This window comes from Suncus etruscus, chromosome 8 (genome assembly GCF_024139225.1).
Source record: "Suncus etruscus isolate mSunEtr1 chromosome 8, mSunEtr1.pri.cur, whole genome shotgun sequence".
NCBI classification, from domain to species: domain Eukaryota; kingdom Metazoa; phylum Chordata; class Mammalia; order Eulipotyphla; family Soricidae; genus Suncus; species Suncus etruscus.
In genome coordinates, this window is record NC_064855.1 from 114,270,726 (window position 1) to 114,291,298 (window position 20,573).

The 20,573-nt window shown below is 45.5% G+C and overlaps 1 non-coding gene across 1 annotated transcript; it reads left to right on the forward strand.

Annotated features, from left to right (window-relative positions):
* Positions 1-13,365: 13,365 nt before the first annotated feature.
* LOC126016830 (U2 spliceosomal RNA) lies at positions 13,366-13,560 on the forward strand. Its single transcript, XR_007498528.1, has one exon. It is a non-coding gene; the product is annotated as a U2 spliceosomal RNA (small nuclear RNA).
* Positions 13,561-20,573: the final 7,013 nt, after the last annotated feature.

Consider the following 20,573-nt stretch of genomic DNA (forward strand, 5'->3'; position numbering starts at 1 on the left):
GCTATTTTGCATTTTGAGCAAATCACAAAGTTATCAATAAATAGAATTCACCAATTACAAAGACATCACCGCTGTAAAACAGAAATCGATTCAATCTTCAAACACAGAACGTGAATCTCAGGAAAAATTCTCTAAAACTTGGAATTTCTGGGCCAAGACACATCAAAGAACAAACGCAAAATAAGAGTGTCCTGAGAGCATCCTAAAAAAAGGAAGATACACAAGATTCTTTACAGGCATGATGAATATGCGTAAATGTTGCTGAACCTCCATCATGTATTATCTAAAGAAGGTTAAAACCAATCCTTTTCTGCGAACTCACACATACAGAAATGCCTCCATCGGATTCTGGTTCCACATCAAGCTCACTGCGGTGGGTTGCTGACAATCCAGAGGGCAGGAGCCTGGCTGTGGTGATCCCCAAGGCGAGTCTCACAGTTCGATGAGCAGAAAGTCCAGAGCGGCTGACAGGACCCAGGAACGAGTCAAAAGGACTGAAAAGAAAACAGCCAGAAAAATGAGCATGGGCAGCTGTCTCTGAAATCAAGCTCATCCACAGATGGAACCAGCTCAGGATTCTAGAAAGCTGAAACTTCCTGAAAGTTTTGGTTGTTACTAAAATGCTTAAAAAAAAAAAAAAAAAAAAAAACCTCAAAAACCAACCTTTTCAAAATAAGGGCATAAAACCACACTGTTTCAGAGGCATCAACTTCAGAAATGAAGGCACAGCACAGTGGGGAGGGCGTTTGCCTTGCACACAGCTGGCCAGGTTGGATCCCTGGCATCCCACAGGGGCCTCTGAATCCACCAGGAGTGATTACTGAGTGCAGACCTAGGAGGAAGCCCTGATTTGGCTACCCCCCCCCAAAAAACAAACATAACCCCAAAGTTTCAACTTCTGTCATTTGGGGTTATTTTGTTAGTTTGTTTCCTTTATTGGGCCACATCCAGTGAAGTTCAGCGGTTACTCCAGGCTATGCACTCAGAAATCGCTCCTGGCTTGGTGGGGACCATATGGGACACCAGGGATCGAATCTAGGTGTGTCCTGGGTGGGCCACGTACAAGGCAAACACTTTATATCTGTGCTATCGCTTTGGCCCCCATAACTTCCATGAGTTGTTATATTGATGTAAAAATTAACTTTTTCATCATGATGCATTTTAATCAATGATAATAAAACAAGGTGGAAGAAGTAGAAATTATTTTACAAAAACCCAAATCCTAATCAAGAATTTGGGGGCGGGGGTGAATGGGTGTCTCAAGCAGTAGGGCAGTTGCCTTGCACACGCTAACTTAGGATGGACTGCGATTTGATCCCCAGCATCCCGTATGGTCCCAAATCCAGGAGCGATTTCTGAGCACATAGCCAGGAATAGACCCTGAGCGTCACAAGGTGTGGCCCAAATCACAAAAAAAATTTAATAAGCCACACATCAAGGACAAAACTTATAAATAATTTATAAATATACATATTTATAAATAATTAATAAACAATTTAAAATTATTTATAAATTTATAAATTATAAATAATAAATATTTATAAATAATTAATAAATGAAAGGATATTATAAATAATTTATCTTATAAATAAAGGGTATAAAATATATGTCAATAATTATATTTTCAGCATCATTATTTTACTACACTAGTGGCTTTAAGTTTTTCTCTTTGTCTAATGTCCATTCTTCAATCAGATACAGGATTGCCCAAGAGAAAAATGCTCATCGAATAAGAAAGTAAGAATTTGTTCCTCCAAAGCCCTACAAAATAAGAAAATTAGTTTTGTCTGAGTCCTAAGTAGCCAAGGGACAAATCCTTAAAAACTTACCACAACTTTCCTGTTCCCGTATCTCCTTGCAAATATCTTGAACTTATTCATCAGGAGGCGGCTGCCAAAAGTGTCCATTAAGTCGAGGCAAATTATCCTTCCAGAGATCAACCTCCAAAAGTAAATGAATGTTTAAAAAAGGACCAGAAATGAGAGCAGGGTCCCTGCAGGTCTTCACAGACTTGTTTCTACTGTCCAGGGTTTATATGCCACCTGAAAGCATCTTGTACACAACAGAGAAAGACTCCGTGTTTTCCCTCAGAAATGAGCTCAACTCTCATATTAAAACCACATCCACATCATGGCACAAAGATTTTTGGGTTTGACTTTTTTTGCTTATTGTATAGGCTTATTGCTTATTTTTATAATATGGCTTAGAATATATTCTCATTCAAACAGGCAGGGTCAGTTTGTCCTGAAATGCGGGCCAGAGTCAACCTTGTGCCTGTTCTAAGATGAGTTTCAGGTTCAGAGTGACAGTGCAGCGAAGGACACACGCCTTGCACAGCGGGGTTCAGTCCCCGCATCCCTGTGCCAAACAGGTGTGAGCCCTGAGCAGCGTCAGGAGGAACCCCTGAGCACTGCGAGATGTGCCCCCCACTCCATACTCAAAGAATGCCCAAGCCAGGATGCGCTTCCCTGGACAGTGCTGGGGAAGATGGTGACTAGCAGCTGTACGTTTGCCAAGTGCAGCTGCGCCAGGAGGGTGCTTCGGGGCTGACTCAAGACCAGTCGCCTTTCTGAGGAGGAGGAGACAGTCCGGACTTGACACTCTTGGGGCTGTGAGGCCCAAGGGCTCCTCCTCTGCCTCTGCGGACCACACAGATGAGACCAAGAGGAAAGAGACCTGGCACAGCAGGATCTGTGCCCTCTGGCCAAAAGAAACAAGCAAAGAAGCAAACCAACAAAACCACCAAAACAAAACCCAGCCCAGCCCCCGAAACCACCCAGCAAGGAATTTCCATCACTTTGCAGTGCTTTCTGGGCTGCTCTGTCGACTCCTGCCTTGGAGGGGCAGAGGGGAGGGCAGCCAGCCCGGGGACGGGAGGCAGCCCGAAGTCCTGGGGTCCCCTCACTTCGGCTTGGGGAGGAGATGCTGGCCGGGGAGGACACTTGCAGCCTGGCCAGGAGGTCCAGGGCCTGAGCAGGAGGTGGCTGGGGCCTCATCCCAGGCCTGCAGCCAGCCCAGCCCACCTGCCGCTGCAGCTGACTCGGGAGCACTGGCGGGAGGGAGAGCAGCCCCTGGAGCTCGGGTGGGGAGGGGTCGCCCTGGGGACCCCGGGCTGAAGGGTGCACTGCCCGCTGCCCCAAGCTGAGCAGCAAGGTGGAGGGTGCGACCTCTGACCTGGCCCGGACCCACCAGACTCGCATGCGCAGACATGGCCTGGGAGGCATGGGCCCAGCAGACAGCAACGTTGGGGCTGCCCGGGCTCCAAGGCTGCTGGGCTGGAGAGAGGGCCAGGAGTTGGGCGCATGCAGTCGACCCCGACTCACAACACTGAGTCCTCTGAGCACAGCAGGCTGCATGGGGCATGCCTAGACGCTCCCCAACACATTCGGGAGACTAAGGTGCAACATCCCATCCTAAGGGCATTGAACTCAACTGCTGAGAGAGCCCCAGGCATTGATGAGTATCGAGGGGAACTTCTACCCCCAGAAGAAAGGAAACCAAAGAAAGGAGACACTTAAATGGAGACAGAAACAGAGCAAAACAAGCATATCCACAATGGATCCAAAGTGTCTATGATTTCTTCCTCTAAGTCAAGCCTGATTTATTGTGGGAGTCAATAAACAAGTCAAGTGTGGATAAATATCTACAGTGGCTGTTGTCAAGAGTGGCTGCAGAATGATGTACGGAATACAACTACGCATGCAGATATGTAATGTTGATACTAGTAATAGCAAACAGATTTAAAAACAGCTATAAAGGAACTCTCAGCGACCACCAAACATTTTATTATTTTACCATTGCCTCTTTTACTCCATGAATTCTCACCTGTAAGTTTCAGAACTTCTACTAGTACTTCAGAATTTCTATTATCTTTCCAAGCCATTTCATTCAACGCACAATGTTAGATTCCCAAGCCTTTGAGTTTGACTAATTTTCCTAATTTCCCACTTAGAATCTTCATTTCACATCAAACATAACAGTCACAAGTCTTTACAATTCACAGATGCAGATATAGCATCAGGAAGTAGGAATTTATATATGTAAATATATAAATATAAATATATATATGCAGAGCCAGGAGTGACCCTGCGCACCACTGGGTGTGGCCCAATAACCAATCTATCACGTTAAAAAAGCAAGGTGCCTAACAAGCCAGACAGATAGTATTGGACTTATGGAAGGCACACACATGTTGCATGCAGCTGTCCCTGATCAATCCCTGGCATCACAAGTTTCCTGAGCTATTACTGGGTAAGAGGCCCGGTGATCCCCAAGTAAAACCCCCTCACAAGCACAGGTGGCCCAGTGCTCCCTCAACTACAAGGCTGAACCAACCAAGCATTCAGAGGCCTTCCACTGAGCTGAGTGCCTACATCTCGTCAGCACCGATTAGGGGGTCAAGCCCTCCATTTATCCCCAAAGTTAATGTCTCAGACACATGAGCAGAATTTGGTTCATTGTTTTCCTTTAGGGTTTTGGTTTTGGTTTTGGTAAAACATCCAGTGGTGCTCAGGGCTTCCTTCTTGGCTCTGTGCTTAGATCACCATAGGTGGTGCTGTAAAATCAAATCCAGGTCAGCTGCCTGCAAGGCAAGTGCCCTACCTGCTGTAGTATCTCTTTGGCCTTGCTTTTATTGTTCAAATGAATGTAGCCATGTACTATTCGTGTCCATTTTGAAGTGGGAAATAGCTATTAACATTTATCTGCACTTTACAGACGTTTAGTTTCTCATGATTCAAGAGAAAGTTGTCAAGGATAGAAAAGTAGGGGCCCGTGAGATAGCATGGAGGTAGGGTGTTTGCCTTTCATGCAGAAGGATGGTGGTTCGAATTCCGGCATCCCACAAGGTCCTCCGAGCCTGCCAAGCACAATCTGAGTGTAGAGCCAGGAGTAACCCCTGAGCACTGCCGGGTGTCACCCAAAAACCAAAAAAGAAAAAAAAAGAAAAGAAAAGAAAAGTAGGATCAGACATAAGAAAAGTCACAGTAAATTAATACTAAATCTGCAATGTCCTTTGAAGCTGTTAAGTGCCAGGGGCTTACTACAAAAAAGAAAAAAAAACAAGGAACAATACCAGCCAGTTGTCAGTCAGTATAAAGAACAAAATCTGATCCCGATTTAAAGCTGAACACTTTCCAGCTGCTTTAATGAAATATCAGAGGAGTGAACTTTATCTTTGAAGCCCTGCTTGGAAAGAAGGGAGTAAACTTACTGAGCAGGGCCTGAAAGGCAATGAAAGATCATTGTCCCACTGCAATCATATGTGAAAAAGACAATTGCTCCACTAACTAGGTACTTCATTATTACTAATTATTTAGGTTTAATTTGGGTTTTAAAAATTGTGATTAAAGCACAAATCTGCCATCCAGGCCTTCTCAGAGAAGTGCCTGAATAACATAAATTTACTTACTGGTCAGACAACCCTAAGAAGCACCTTATTTCCTAATGCAGGTCTCAAATTGATAGGAAAATATCGGCTAAAGAATCTGTGCCCATATTTTACGGACTGCTGGCTGACAGAAATGACAGTAAATATGACAAGAAGAAAGACAAAGAAAAAAAATCTCTTGCCTGAGCTCATTGAAGCCAATTCCACCTCTGAAGCCAAAATCACCCTCCAACCTATCTGGACTCCCACCTACCAAGGGTAACCTAAGTAAACAAGTGAAAGGGGAGGTGGGAGAAGATTAATGGCTGTGATGAGTCACTCTGGGAATCCTGACATACAAACTGTATTCAGATTCAAATGAAGAAATATGAAAAACGGGGCCTAAGTGGGTGGCACAGGGTGTAAAGCATCACCTAGGGTGGACAACAGTTAGATTCCCCTGCCCTTCCCATAAGGTCCCCCAAACCAGGAGTGATTTCTGAGGGGCATAGCTAGGAGTAACCCAGAGCATCACCAGGTGTGGCCCCAAAATAAAACAAAACAAAAAGTAATATTAAAAATACTTCATTTTTCTCAATATGTATATTAAATATTGCAATAAAATTAAAGTACACACAATGTCACTTCTTTTTGTTTTGTTTTGTTTTTGGGTCACACCAGCAATCCTCAAGGGTTACTCTGGCTCTAGGCTTAGAAATTGCTCCTGGCAGGCTCGGGGAACATATGGGATGCTGGGATTCGAACCTCCCTCCTTCAAATCTCTGTCCCTTCTGCATTCAAGACAAAAGTCCCATTCTATGCTATCTCTCGACCCCTACAAATGTTACCTCTTGAGTCTCTGTCTATTTAGCATATTCTCTGGAAGACTTAGCAATTAATCAACATTTCCTGCCAATATGGGAATTTCTACTACACAGATTCCTAAAGTGCAAACTCATTGGTCTTATTTATTTACTCTATTGTTTTTCACATATTTTTTCTACATACTAAAGAATAGGTATATATGAGAAAGAAATGACATTTCTTCTGTCTTACTACTAAGCGGCTGCTGGACTAAAAATACTCAGCAACAGAATGCATTAAAATAAAACTAACTGTGGGCCGGAGCGTGCAGCACAAGTGGTTAAGGCTTTTGACTTGCATGTGCTAATCTAGGACGGGGCCTCAGTTGGATCCCCCCCAATGTCCCATATGGTACCCCAAGCCAGGAAATGATTTCAGAGTACATAGCCAGGAGTAAAACCCTGAACATCACCAGGTGTGACCCCAAATGCACAATAAAATAAAATAAAAATAATTATAGAGGCTGGAGAAATAGCACAGCGGAAGGGTGTTTGCTTACCTTGCACGTGGATGACCCGGGATGGACCTTGGTTTGATCCCTGGCATCCGTTATGGTCCCCTAAGCCAGGAGCGATTTCAGAGTGCATAGCCAGGAGTAACCCCTGAGCATCACCGATGTGGCCCCAAAACCAAAAATTTAAAAATAATTAAAATAAAATAAACTAATTCTAATTTTAAAAAAGTAGACACTTCTAAAGCACTAAGTGTTTTTGTGTCTGCTCTAACAATCATTAGCAAACCATTTATTCTATTATCCTGTCATATAAATAAAAATAGATGCTGCTCACTGAGTCAACATAACTCTGCAAGGGGCAGAAAGCAAATCAAGGATATGGGAGAACACGTGGCAATCTGACACAAAATGCATTGTTCTCCTTTGGGGGAGGGGGGTGGGGAGAAGGGGTGCCACAACCAGTGGTGCTCAGGGTTTACTCCTGGCTCTGTGTTCAAGAATCTCTCCTGGGGGGCTTTGGAGACCACATGGGATGCTGGGGATCAAATTCCAGTTTGCCACATACAGACAAGCACTTTTTCCACTGTGCTATTTCTCCAGCCCCTCATTCAAGAGAAAGCTGTCAAGAATATAAAAGTGTGTGTTGGAGTTTGAATATAGCATAGCATTAGGGCACTTATCTTGCCAATCCAGGATGAATGGTGGTTTGATTCCCAGCATGTCATATGTACCCGAGCCTGCCAGGAGCGATTTCTGAGCAGAGAGCCGGCCTAACCCCTGCATGCCGCCGGGTTTGGCCCCAAAACCAAAAAATATAAAAAGAAGATAAATTTTATATAAATATAAAATAAGAATATAAATAGATGAATGTGAATATGAATATATTACTGAATTCAAAGACTTCGAGGAATATAAGAAAACAAATATTAGAAAAAATTTTCAAGGATGAGACTGTCTATATAGAATCCAATTCTAGAATCCAAATTTATATTTGTTGGAATACTTGCACATAGAACTTATCTTTTAACCTGAACATAAGTGAAAAGAAAAATCCAGGAGCTTAGAGCCAGGAGTAGCTCTTGAGCACTGCCGGTTGTGACCCAAAAACTAAAAGATCTTTCTGGTTCTAGTTGTCATAAGTGCAGAATACTCTAGTCTTCAAAAGACTTGAGTCAAGCATTCCTTCTTTGTAAACTGAGACTTGTTTGTTTGTTTGTTTTGTGCCACACTTAGCAGTACTCAGAGCTTACTGCTGGCTCTGTGCTCTTGAATCACTCCTGGAGACCACATGGGATGCTGGGATCAACCTTGATCAGCCGCATACTACACATTGAAATCTTGTAATACTGGGCCAGCTGCACGCAAGGCCAATGCACTATTCTTGCACTGTCTCTCCAGGTCTCCAACTTGGTTTAAGATACAGAACGCTGAGAATGGGTCAGGGAAAAGGACAGACAGAATGATGAGACTTCTCTGTAGGATATTAAAAAAGAAAATGAGAGTATGGTAATGACTCCCAAAGGTGGTGGAGAGAGGAGAAGGAGGAGCAAGAGCACCAGCAGCATGAGGAAGAGAAGAATAAACAAAAAAGAAAAAGAGGGGCCAGAGAGATAGCATGAGGTAGGGCATTTGCCTTGCATGCAGAAGGATGGTGGTTTGAATCCTGGCATCCCATATGGTCCCCCGAGCCTGCCAGGAGTGTTTCTGAGTGTAGATCCAGGACTAACCCCTGCTCACTGTCGTTGTGACACAAAAATAAAAAATAAATAAAAAGAGAAAGAAAGAGAAGAACAAGGAAGAGGAAGAGGGGAGTGGTGGAAATGAGGAGAAGGAGTAGGGTTGTTGAAGAAGGAGGAGAGTGGAGGAGGAGGAAGAGCGGGAGGAGGAGGAAGAAGAGCAGGAGGAGGAGGAGGTGGAGGGAGTATAGGAGGAGGAAGAGCAGGAGGAGAAGTAGGAAGAAGAAGAAGAAGGAAGAAGGAAGAACAAGAAGACGATGACGGCGACGAAAAAAGAGAAAGAAGAAGAGAAGAAGAAGAAGAAGAAGAAGAAGAAGAAGAAGAAGAAGAAGAAGAAGAAGAAGAAGAAGAAGAAGAGAAGTAAGAAGAAGAAGAAGAAAAAGAAGAAAGAAGAAGAAATGAGAGGAGTTGGAAGAGGAGAAGGAGGAAATTTTCACTGGTTGTTGTACATTGTATGACTGAAACTCAATATGAACAGCTTTGTATATCTTATGGGGATTCAGTTAAAAATTTTTTTTTTGGTTTTTGGGTCACATCCGGCAAGCTCTCAATTTTGTTCGTTTGTTTCGTTTTTTGGTTCACAACCAGCAGTGCTCAGAGGTTACTCCTGGCTCTACACTCAGAAATCATTCCTGGCAGGCTTGGGGGACCACATTGGATGCCGGGGTTCAAACCACCGTCCTTTTTTATTTTTCTTTTGGTTTTTGGGCCACACCTGGCAGCGCTTGGGCTACCCCTGGCTCCATGCTCAGAAATTGCCCCTGGCAGGCTCTGGGGACCAAATGGGATGCTGAGATTCGAACCACTGTCCTTCAGCATGCAAGGCAAACACATGCCTTACCTCCGCACTATCTCTCCGGCCCCCTATCCAGAGCTCTTTTTTCTTTTCTTGACGCCCCGTGGGGGAATCGAACCCTCATTTTGCCGTGACTCCATATTTCTTGAAAAAAAAAAACAAAAAACAAAAAACAAAAGATACTGATTATTTAAAGCCCCACTGATTATTTAAAAGCCCCCTACAAAACATGGGACTAAAGGCCTTCAGCTTCCCCTCCCCCCAAAGACAAATCTAATTTAATTTTCTACTCCTTGCTCATACTTCTCAAAACACTAAGCTGCACTTCTGTCTTCATAGAGGATGTTTTCAAAATAGGAACCGCAGGAAGAGCTCTTCAGTCGTTCAGAATGTGATAAGAGGATTGAAAAGCCTTTGTCCGTGGTGACCATAAAGCAGCCCTCAGGTTGCAAAGCCAGCAGTGCCATCTTCATGGAAACAAGAAGGTATACTCGATGTGATATTTCTGGGCCCTATCTAAAGTGGGACTCAATTTGATCATTTGGAGCAGGGACTAGCAAATGCCACATTCTTAGATATGAACAATGATAAGAGCTCACACCTTAGTTTTTTTGCTCTATTCAAGAACCCATTAAAAATTAAAACTCACTTTAGACAGAAAAGAAGAAAAAGCATGTATTCCCTGATGTCTGTAGCTCAGGGTGCACTGGAGAGAGTGCTCCAGTGGGGAACCTTGGAGATTACTTTAATTGTATTAAGATCCTGTGCTGAGGGGCAAGCTGATCAAACAGTGGGTAGGGCATGTTCTTTGCATAAACTAATCCAGGTTCAATCTCTAGCATCCCATATGGTCAGGAATGATCCCTGAGCACAGAGCTAGGAGTATCCCTGAGCACTGCCAGACACGCCCCCCCCAAAACAACAACAACAACAAAAAAGATGCTTTGAACAAAACAAGCAAGGGTGTCGATGATATCAGTGTATAATAAATGGATGATAAAGGTTGGAGACTAGAATGCCAGGTCAGGGGAAGGACAGGGACAACCAAGCTGCCAAGAAGTAACACAGTGGCATTAAGAGAGGTGAACAGTGTGAGCCCAAGCCATAACTACCAATCAACCACTAATGGGATGTTGGACTGGGACTGGTTGGGAAGAAAGGATCCCAGGCAGGAAGGAAGATAGGACTCTGGTGAGGGGCAGTATCTTAGTGTGGATATCAGACACTGAACACTGTTCTTCACCTAAACTCTAATGCAACACAAACAACAATTTAAAAACAAATCTTTCCTGAGATGAACATGAAGAGCAGAATTTGGGGATAACTGGTTGGAAAATTCTTGTATGTCTGTGAAATGCAATTCTCAGAAACAAAAATACACCACTAAATTTCTCCTGTCCTTTTTTATCTTCAGTTTAAGACTAGCTAATCTTTTGTTTGGGGAATATAATAGGTTGAACTTTCTTTTATTTTCTTTTTTTTTTTTTTTTTGGTTTTTGGGCCACACCCGTAAGGCTCAGGGGTTACTCCTGGCTATGTGCTCAGAAGGTTGCTCCTGGGCTTGGGGGACCATATGGGACATGGGGGATCGAACCGCGATCCATCCAAGGCTAGCGCAGGCAAGGCAGGCACCTTACCTTTAGCGCCACTGTCCGGACCCCTCTTTTATTTTCTTAAAATAATATCTTATAGGGCCCGGAGAGATAGCACAGCGGTGTTTGCTTTGCAAGCAGGCAATTCCAGTACCGAAGGTGATTGGTTCGAATCCCAGTGTCCCATATGGGTCCCCCGTGCCTGCCAGGAGCTATTTCTGAGCAGACAGCCAGGAGTAACCCCTGAGCAACACCGGGTGTGGTACAAAAAACCAAAAAATAAATAAAAATAAAAAAATAATATCTTTAGTTTAAACACCATAATGTTGTTGGGTTTCAGTTATAAAAATAATAGAATTGTGTTTTTCTGATCTGGAGGCTAGCTCTAGCCAGCATGGGGTTTGGGGAGACCCCATGTCGAAGGCCTTCTCCCTAACTTGGTGTGCTGGGAGCCTTGATAGGCCCTCTGCCGTACCTCTTCTGCCCCCGGCTACAGGCCTTCCCTGGGTGCCAGCCAAGGTAGCCAGAAATGGTGGGTCTTAACTTGGGGTGTGCTGAGATTTGCTCCTTTACACTAAGGTTGTCACTGGCAACTTCTTACCAGTTTACATGTGCAAAACCACGTGGGGGCTAGTGCCCCTGTGCGCACTGTATATATTAAGAGTATTCCCCATCCTTATGTTTTGTGTATGCAGAATGTCCATTTTGTATTCTGCCCCTTTGCACACCCCTATAAAGCTCATTTTTAGTACTTAACTCTCTCACACCCCCAAGCATTAATAACCCACATTACTCTTTTTAACTTCAGTACTGCACAATCCTAATCACATATCAAAGCTGTCCATTGTGTCTAACAACCCCCAGCTATTTCAATAGACATGAAATGGACACGTGTTTCTTTTTTTTAAATTCTTTTATTTAAACAACTTTATTACATACATGATTGTGTTTGGGTTTCAGTCAGGGAAAGAACACCACCCATCACCAGTGCAACATTCCCATCACCAATGTCCCAAATCTCCCTCCTCCCCACCCAATCCTCGCCTGTACTCTAGACAGGCTTTCTATTTCCCTCATACATTCTCATTATTAGGATAGATCAAAACGTAGTTATTTCTCTAACTAAACTCATCCCTGTTTGTGGTGAGCTTCATGAGGTGAGCTGTACCTTCCAGCTCTTTTCTCTTTTGTGTCTGAAAGTTGTTATTGCAATAATGTCTTTAATTTTTCTTAAAACCCATAGATGAGTGAGACCATTCTGCGTCTTTCTCTCTCTCTCTCTCTCTGACTTATTTCACTCAGCATAATACATTCCATGTACATCCCCGTATAGAAAAATTTTATGACTTCATCTCTCCTGACAGCTGCATAATATTCGATAGTGTATATGTACCACAGTTTCTGTAGCCATTCATCTGTTGAAGGGTATCTTGGCCTTTTCCAGAGCCTTGCTATAGTAAATAGTGCTGCAATGAATATAGGTGTAAGGAGGGATTTTTCTATTGTATTTTTGTGTTCCTAGGGTATATTCCTAGGAGTGGTATAGCTGGGTCGTATGGGGAGCTCGATTTCCAGTTTTGGAGGAATCTCCATATTGCTTTCCATAAATCTTGAACTAGACGGCATTCCCAAAAGCAGTGGATAGAGTTCCTTTCTCTCCACATCCCCGCCAACACTGCTTTTCCTCATTCTTTGTGATGTGTGCAATCTCTGGGGTGTGAGGTGGTACCTCATAGTTGTTTTGATTTGCATCTCCCTGATGATTAGTGATGTGGAGCATTTTTTCATGTGTCTTTTGGCCATTTGTATTTCTTCTTTGTCAAAGTGTCTGTCCATTTCTTCTTCCCATTTTTTGATGGGATTAGATTATTTTTCTTGTAAAGTTCTGTCAGTGCCTTGTATATTTTGGATATTAGCCCCTTGTCTGATGGGTATTGGGTGAATACTTTCTCCCACTCAGTGGGGGGTTCTTGTATCCTGGGCGCTATTTCTTTAGAGATGTATAAGCTTCTCAGTTTAATATATTGCCATCTGTTACTCTCTGCTTTCACTTGTTTGGAGAGTGCACTTTCCTCTTTGAAAGTGCCTTTAGTCTCAATGTCCTGGAGTGTTTTACCTAGGTGTTGTTCTATATATCATATGGTTTCGGGTCTGATATCGAGGTCTTTCATCCATTTGGATTTAACCTTCGTACATGATGTTAGCTGGGTGTCTAAGTGCAATTTTTTGCAAGTTGCTAGCCAGTTGTGCCAATACCGCTTGCTGAAGAGGCCTTCTTTGCTCCATTTAGGGTTTCTTGCTCCTTTATCAAAAATTAGGTGATTGTATGTCAGGGGAACATTCTCTGAGTATTCAAGCCTCTGATCTGAGGGCATGTCCTTATTCCAATACCATGCTGTTTTGATAACTATTGCTTTGTAGTCATTTCTTTTGAATATGTATGTTTTTTTTTCTCTGACAGCTGTAAGTCTTACTAAATATTCTCTTATACAGTGATGATTCTAACCACTTTATATATTTTCTTCTCTTTGTGAGCTGTTGAATTAGGAATTTTGATCGCTTCTCCACCTTTTGGCTAAGATCAAGTGTAGTATCTGTTCTATCAGTTCAATAAGGAATTTTGGTGAAAGAGTCCCCAGTTTAATGCTTATGATTGAACCATGTCATGGGGATTGTTGGACTCATTCTTATGGTCCCCATATATGCCGATAATGCCACGTGGCATTGTTCCTTGTTTGCATAGGCACATTAAAATGGGAAAATACTATACATACAAATAATATCTTATCTAATAGAGAGGGGAACACATAAATCTTGTAGTGCAATGGGACCTTACACCCTGAACATCGTCATAATGACCTGGCACAGGCCTCAGAAGAATGCTCATTCTCCATTCACCCCTGAACCAGGGAAGCCATCCACGAAACATCCAAGTTTGTCTATAACATCACCTGGAAGCAATCTTCTACCAGGAAAGACCCTAGCTCTGCTCTGATATCGACCTGCTCAAAAGAGACTTCCCTTAACACTGAGAAGACTTAACAACAACAACGACTTGCTTACAGGACAGGGCTCTCTGCATTGCCCTTTAATTGTGAGGTGAAACTAGAGGACGCTCCACATCCTGACTTCAATGTAGGATATGCAGATTCCAGGATCTTTAATACAGAAACATGAAACCAACAACACAGACTGTGTGAAAAATAAACGTGTTGGCACTACAGATAATGTCTTGGATTGGACAAACTAGCTTTCCTGGAGCCTAGACTTGGTTTTCTGCCAGGAAACTTCAGGGGTAATGTCTCCTTGTATTTAGGCCAAGGTAATTCCTTTCCATGACCCTAATATTTTGGTGGGCCTATGCAAAAAATATTTGTCACTCTAACACCGTTTTTACTGTGCTCTGTTGACTTTAATCCTTAAGAAAAACCATTTAAACTTTTGAGGTTAACTTAAACTAATATGCATGTGCATAGAAATGTAAAAAAAAATACTATGCCTCTAATATTTAAGGAATTACATGATTATTATGGCTTTAGATTGCTTTGTGTGTTGCTAAGAAATATTTTCATGCATTACAATCTGGGGAATTGAGGGACAAAGTAACTGTACATAGGTTCTGTTTTATCTATCTTAATGTTATTTGGCTGAAAGGTCAAAGCTAAGATATCAGCAAGGGGACTTCTGAGAATTCTGTTATGGGTGATTGTCCTTCCAGTGTAACTTTACTTAATTGTCCTCTTTCTTTGCATCCTTGTTCTCATAATTAAAAAAATTAAAAAATGGCATCAGCAATACTAAATTTTGCACTTAGTACAATAGCTAAGCTATAAAAGCTCCATTCACATTTTAAAGAGTCTTGGTAAATAAAGTATAAGGTTCATACAGTAAACATTTCACATTTCTAGACCACAGTTTCTTCTTGCAATCATTCAATTTGACTTAGGTAGTACAAAAGCATACCTTGAGGATAGTTAATGATCAGTAATGTTTTTTTTAAATAAAATTTTATTTAAAAAACAGAATGGGGTTTCCAGGAGAAGAATCCTACAGGAACTGCCGTACCTCAGCACAAGGGAACGCAGCCTGGCCAGAGAAAGAGGCTGAGTCACGTCCCACAAAGGACCTATCTAAGGAGATGCTACTCCCCTTTCAGAGTGAATGTCCATTCCCACCCATGCCAACACCCACCCTGTGACAGCCCACAGGTGAGGGGAACTCCTAATTGCCAGTTCCCACCACAGGTGTTCATACAGAGAGGTCCCATGGGCTTGGAAGGAAGATTGAATGATAGAAGCCCCGGGGAAGACAGGAAGGTAGCACGGGCCCTGTTTTCCCTCCACCTAGAGATTGAAGGAGATGAACATCCTGGAGTTCCAAAGAAATCCTGCTCAAGACACCCATCTGAGACCAAGGACTTGTTGATAGGCAAGAGAGAACTTCACTTGCCCATCCAGTTCATTGATGCTATCAGGTTCATTCAACACATCTACAACCTCGCCCTTCTTGGGGTCAGGGTCTGTTCTCCAGTCTGACCTCACATCCCGTGGGGTCCCCTGGGGAGATTGGGGACAACTGAATGGGGTCAACCTCAGGGTGGGGACTGCTTAAGGGGTGTTCTCTGGTGCAATCTTCAAGAGGAAATTAGAAAGACCAGATAATGAAGGCCCAGACACTCATAACATACTGTGTGTGATGTGATTGCCACCAAAATCATACCTCGCCTTCATTTGCATACAGGAAACACTTGATGACATCATAAAGCAGTGAATTCTAGTCTCCAGCCTTAAAAGGAGAAGGTGAGAGAATAGAACCAATCATGGATTATATGTTCATGAATGTGGTTGTGTTCCTGATAGTAATACAATTTGAAGGCGGTAGTTTTCTACCTTTAAAATCTTCAGGTAAGACACACTTCCCAGATCTGTACTCAGAAGGAAGACCTGAACACATTGCCAGAGCATCTAAGAAGGAGTTAGAGGGAGGTTGCCACTGGACAGCAATGTTCAGTTCCAGTCCTTGGGGCCAATCTTGCTCCCAGAAAACTGTCACCTGAACCTTTCCTTCTCAGTCCCACAATCTCCCACGCCGAGCATGGGTCCCCATCTCACAGCAAACAGGACTCATGGGCCAACCATGGCACACATGACTGGTGAGCTCTCAGCTGCGTGGCCATGTCCTGTCTTCCCTGGGTACCTCTTATCTTGGCACAAGGGCTTCACCACAGGTCATTTCCTATTCAACCTTGAATCACCAACTGGCAACTGCAACACTACTGTGGTTAGCTTCTGGGTGCTGAGTTCAAGAAGGGTGAAACACAGATGCATGTGCATTAAAACAACATTCTTTGTCCTTCCACAGCAACAGACTTGCTGGAAATTGGAAGCAGGAGTGCTCACGGCAATGTCGGAGGCCTCCTGGGTGAACTAGCCATCAAAGTGGTCTAGTCAAACTGAGCAGCCTGGGCAGTCTGGGAGGATCTGGTGGCACCAAAGAGCTAAGCAAATCCAGCAGAAGTGGTCTGAGAGGTGCGATTGGCACTGGTGGTCTTCGAGTTGCAAGCGGCAATGGCGGTCTTGGACGATCCAGTGGCCTGAGTCTTCTTGGCGGATCTCTAGGCATGGCTGCTCTGAAAGGATCCAGCAGCACGGGTGGTCCCTGTCCCTGTGGACCCAGTGACATCAGCTGTCCCAGTGGCATTCATGCTCTCAGCAAGGCCGGCAGCAACCAAGGTTCCAGGGCATCTGGCAGCATTGGTGGTCTCAGTGGGGCCAGGATCATTGAAGAGGAATTCTCCAAACAAGGTAAAGCCCCTGGGCTGGGCCACTCCTGATCCCTGAGTCCCTGGGAGACAAGATCAGAGCCTGACCTGTGCTGCCACCAGGTACAAGGTCTAGAGCCATGTCAGGGTTTGTGGAGCGGGTGTGAATGTGGTGGTGCCTCACTTTGGCCATGCTGGAGGGTTCTGAGCTCCCCTTGCTTGCCCTTCACCGTTGCTCCGTGTGACAGGACCCATTCTCTAGCCCGGGTGTGCTCCTCCCTGACCACAACACACCTAGGCTGTGGCCGCTTTCCACCCTGCCGGGCAGCACCACTCCCTGCTCTGCCATGCTTAGCCTGGGCCAGCATCTGTGCGGAATTCCAGTGGTGTGTGGCAGAGCCCATGTGCTTCTGCACCTGGAACAGCGAATGGGCAGGGGGCAAGGGCCACCCACTCCTATGCAAGCACGGTGTTTCCAGGGCTCCTGGCTCTTGCTTCTCACCTCTCTGCAGGTCATGCACGGGCCTCACTCTTATCTCTGTCCTGTGTGCAACCGTGTGTGCTGGGACAAGTGTGCTGTGTCGTGTGCATGACCGAGCCTGGCGTGTGACATAGGTGACTTCAGGTGACATTGCATCTGTGGAGGGTGTGGTTGTGTGGATGTGTGGAGCACATATGCTGGATGCTCCATGTGGTAGTTGTCTGGTGTCTACTATGTTCTTTGTGTGGTCTGGTCGATATGGGCAGTGTGATGGGTTGGGTGACTAGAAAATGGTGCTTGCCTCGTGTGAATGGAGTGGTGTGAAGTTGGGGGTTGACTTGGCTGATGGGAGAGACATGGATGGTGAATGCAATAGGAGTGGTATGAGTGTGGTGTGATGTGTGTGAGTGCATGAGGCTGGATGAATGTGGAGTTGAGATGTGTCGTGCAGTCAGTCATGTACACTGGATGAATGTGTGTGATGTGTGAATGGGGTGTGCTCTCAGTGTGTGTCATGATATGCACTAGTACAGACACACAGATATGTTGTCTTAATAGAAACGAATGAGTCCATGTGTTGGGAGGGGGATGGTGAGGCCTTCTGGGCTCGACCCAGTCATGCGGCTCTGAAGGTTGTAGGATGAGGGCAAAGATGTCCACAAAGCAGTCCCATGAAGTTCCAGAAGCCAGCCAGCTTGATTTCACAGTCCCTACCGCCATGCACACGTCCTCACTTGGCATCTCATTCAAAGCCTTTTCCTAGCAGCCGCTTCCCTGCTCCTCCTGGGTTTCTCGGTCTCTGTCTCCATTTCACCTGCCTTGGCCAGGCTTCCTCACTGGCTTCCAGGCTGAACTCCCTTTGGTGATCCTGCTGCTGTTGCTGCTGCTTCTTTGATGATGCTCCATGACTAATGTTGAGTCTGCTGCTGAATCTGCTGGTGATGCCTCTCATGCTCTTCTCTAACTCTCCTAAGTTCTTATGCCCTCTCTCCCCCCTTCATGCAGACTCCTCTCCCCGCCCATCGCAGAAATCGGCTGCTCTGATCATACGTGTGTGTGTGTGTGTGTGTGTGTGTCTATCAATTGGGAAAAATAAGAAGTTAAGAGAGGGGGTAACCTCATCTATATAGTAACTTGTGGAAGAAGTAGGAGAGATGTGTGTGGGGTGTGGCACGTGTGCTGAATGTGTATTGGATCTGTGCTGTGAGGTGTGATTGGGGGGGCATGAATAGATAAGTTATGCTGTGTGGTATATGGACTGCGTAATATGTGGTGTGTATAATCCTATGTGTTACAGCTGAGGATGTCTGATATGTGGGGTTGACACAGGGATGTGTGGTGAGTTCTGTGTGAATCAGGGGGATACATGTGTGGCATTGTCAGGTGTGAAAGTGGCATGTGGTGTCGTTGAGCATTTGTGTTCTATGTCAATGTGTGCCATGATAGGTGCGTCCTGTTACCATCCACGTGTAAGAGATGTGGGGTGGTCCTGCGTGATGTGTTGTGCGTTTGGCAGGTGCACCGTGTGGTACCTGAGATGCGTAGCCTAGGTGGGCATGTCCTCCCTTGCAGGAATTCCCTTCATTTCTCCATGGTGATTTCAATTCCATCTGGATTTCATCCAAGGTCCCCACTAGTGCAGGAGTCACAAGGATTCAATGTCAAGTATCCTTCTAAGACAAATGACCCCTTCCTGTTGGGCCACCCAACACACAGTGCTCAGTCTCCTCTCAACTCGGTGCCATGGGCCACGGGGTGGAAGGGTGGAACATGGGCCTCCTCGACCCTACCTAGGCTCATGGACCGTGCAAGTGCCCAACACCCAGCCGGCCATATCCTGATGACTCTGTCTTCTTGCCCAATCTGTCCTGCTCCATCCCTGGCCAACTAGGTCCCCATCCCAGCCTCTCAGTGATGGCACCTCCTTGCCTTTCTGGATCTTTCTCCTCTCAGGTCAGGCATGTGCCGACACACAGACACGTGTGTACATAGACAAAGTCACCCCCAGGCATGAAATTCTAAAGGCACAGACATGTGTACACACATACTGGATAGGCATACATCCAGTCACACACGAACTGCGTATAGATACACAATCACACACACACACACACACACACACACACGAGTTCTGGATTCCTGGCATCTCCTTTACCCCTTCACAGGAATTGGGCATGGGGAATTGGGCAGTTATGCACCCCATCGCAACCCTGCTGTGCGCCAAGACAGCCAAGCAGCCTTGACAGCCAAAGTTCATGCACTGAATCCCTTCTGCTCACTTTCCAAATTGTCATGTACCACCCAAAGTACTTGTCCTTCTCCTTGGAGCACCCATGGGAGCCCCTCGAGCCCTTACCTGCCTTGGTGCCCTCGCCGCAAACTGGCAGGCACTAACCTACACAGTCATCCTCATTCTGCCCCTCACACCCTACACAAATACCTTGGGACCCATTTCGCTGCATCCTCCAGAGCATCAGCAGGATCTCTTGCTGTCCTTGAACCCCAGCGGCAGCCCACAGGTGAGCCAGCTAGAGCTGTGTCTCAGGCCCATTGCCAGTTGGGATGGCAGGTCTACACGAGGATGGTAAACGATCGATTTGCTCTCCCGAATGGTCAGGTGTCTATTCTGAGGGAAGTGAAGCAGCAAATTAAGGGCCCCAGGAATGTAATCAAAGCATGCCAATCTTCTCTGTCCTTCCACAGCTGCAATCGTGCTTGAGATGGGCAGAGCTGGAGCCTCTACTGCTTTGCGAGACAGACCTAAGGAGGGTGGCAGCATCCCAGAAAGCAGCAGTGGTATTGGCGGCATCCCAGACACTGGCAACAAAGGCGGTGGCCTAGGCAGCAATCCTGCTGATGGTGGCTGCATTAGCAGCAGTGGCAGCATAGGAAGTGGCATCGGCGAGGGCACTAGCAGAAAAGGAACCACAGGCTGTAGTAACATTCAAAAGGGCAACACGGTGCAGGGCGTTGGCAGAGGCGGCAGCAGCCTTCCTGTTGACCTCAGAAGCTGGATGCGCCATTTGGGGGATCTCAGCGTGCCCCAAGACACAGGTCAAGTCACCACGACCAGCAGTATCGGTAGCAGACCAAGCACCAGCCAATCAACTACCATTGGTACTGTCAGTGGGCCTGGCAGTAGGAGTGGTCTGGGCGGTGGCGGTGGACTCCTAGGCTCCAGGAACTCCGGTTATCTATCCAACAAGGGTGGGCTCGGCAAACCGTGCAGCCTAGGCGGTCTCGGAGGATCCGGTGGCACCAGAGAGGTCAGTGGATTCAGCAGCAGTGGCCTCAGAGGTGCCAGCGGCACCAGTGGTCTCAGAGGTGCCAGCAGCATCGGAGGTCTTGGACGATCCAGTGGCCTGGGTGTTCTTGGCGGATCTCTAGGCATGGCTGCTCTGAAAGGATCCAGCAGCACGGGTGGTCCCTGTCCCTGTGGACCAAGTGACATCAGCCGTCCCAGTGGCACCAGTGCTCTCAGCAAGGCCGGCAGTATCCAAGGTTCCAGCGAATCTGGCAGC